The following is a 2,146-nucleotide window of genomic DNA, read 5'->3' as shown; positions in this document are numbered from 1 at the left end:
TATTGTACCTGCTTCAAGTTCCTTCAATAGGAGATAATGGAGCTCTTATTTGTGACACTCTCCTTATGAATGTCAGCAGGTGAAGCAAATACTATTCAGCATGGACACATCCTAGTATAATTACATTGGCCCTTTGAATATCCATAAGTGATGACTTAATGTTTTACATTCATCTAGTTATTATTGTTTATTTTTTTTCTGCACACATGCCTTTCTAGTCTTTCTGTAAATATTTCTTTTATGAGACTTCTACCAAATTTGTTATAACAAAAAGAATTTTGTCAATTTTACTGTCATTATAATTGTCGAGTATAGTCAATCAACCTTCTAATATTTATGGGAGATCAACCCACATTGGTGGCTGAATATACATACACCAGTCACACTGTAATGCACATGAGACTGTACACTTTATAAACTGATAATTACTTTTATCATTGGGACCGGCCTTACTGCATTTCTCCTCAATATTGAATACAATAAATATTACTAGCTTTGGGTTGGATAATCCACTGAATGATCATTCATATCAAAATTTCAAAATCTACATGAAAATTTTTAACAATATAATTAATACAACACCTCTTCCAGAGACAAATGGAGGAGCTAAAACAGATCACAATTAATTAATGAGAGGTGTGGCAATAGTCTTAAATAATTATAATTATAAAATAGTTTGTATGTCTTTTTTATATGGAATGAATATGCTAGAAAATTTAGAAAAGGTATAGATCTACCTGTTATATTAAACTTAATGATAAGAATTATAGACCATTGTAAGGTATTAGTAACGCGGTAGCGTTACTAAGTAGGATTCACCCCCAAACAAAATGGCTGCCACGACTTTTGCAGCCTTGCTATACTGGGAAAACGAGCTCCTATGCTTACCAGACTTTATAGAGGACCTTATCTTGACCAGAGGACTCCAATGGTACAACTAGCGTGGCTCTAGACCTTGTCTAAGCGAAAAGCCAAAAATCGGCGAACCGGCCGTTTTGTTCAGCCACCTTTTTTCATCTTCATCATCATCTTCATCATCATCAAGTCCTGTCAATCCAGTTGTCGGTGTGTATCTCAGTATCAGTTGGTGCTACAAGGATAATTCTTACACCAATCTACTCCAACAGTCTATGCGCAGGTCCATGTCCCATCAGATCATTCTTCAAGTAAGGAAAAAGTGATACTGTGACTGCTGGATCGAGCCATCTTAGCTGCAAGCCGCCATTTTGTTAATTAAAGAAGCTTGCCATGTGCTCCAAAATTTGGGTGTGGTCGCGCATGCTCAGATAGATGCAGATCTGAAGCTCTGGATTATTTTTTACCAAGCTATGCTTGGAATCAACTTACTGCAATACTATAGTGGAGGTTTCCAGCTAAAAGAAGGTATTGATTTTACATGTTACTGTTTTATCAAGTGTTATTTTATTTTATTTTAAAAACAAACAATTAATTAATGTTATGACTTATGATATGCAATGATAATTATGAACTTGACAACAGCCTGGAAGAACAGGAATAGCAGGGAAGATGGACACTCTTAGCTCACAGATTCTTGAACAAGGACTTGTGTCAAGACTAGTATTAGTTTCACTTGTCATCAGTATAGTTGATATTCCTTCAGCATGTCTATTCTTAGACTAATAATAGTAGTAATAGCACCATGGGATGATAATATGAGGAGGCAATGATCTTTCCATGATAGCCACAGTAGACTACGATAGCAGAGCATCTCAATAGATATAAAAATAAATATATCACGTGATCTACAATAAGAAAATGTCTGATTTAAGGTGGTGTTGTTCTTTGATTTACAGTGTCCTGACGTCGTCGTTGCAGTGCTATGAATACAGTGATAATAATAATAAAGAAAATTATTGTTTGTGTAAAATCAACAAGTATCACAATTGCAACTAAAGAAATACTATAAATATTATTTTAAAAATCAACACAATCAAGAACATAAAAAATTAAAAAAAAAACAAGATGAAGCAGGATTCCGAACGACCAACGAAAATACGAAATATTATAAAAAAATCAACACAAACAAGAACATAAAAAATTAAAAAAACAAGATGAAGTAGGATTCCGAACGACCAACGAAAATATGAAAGAAAATCCTACTCGTGATGCAAATTCTACTCTACAT

Source organism: Amphimedon queenslandica, unplaced genomic scaffold (assembly GCF_000090795.2).
Source record: "Amphimedon queenslandica unplaced genomic scaffold, v1.1 AMPQUscaffold_13308, whole genome shotgun sequence".
Taxonomy (NCBI): domain Eukaryota; kingdom Metazoa; phylum Porifera; class Demospongiae; order Haplosclerida; family Niphatidae; genus Amphimedon; species Amphimedon queenslandica.
The sequence above is the reverse complement of the archived record's forward strand: the minus strand, read 5'-3'. Positions refer to the sequence as shown.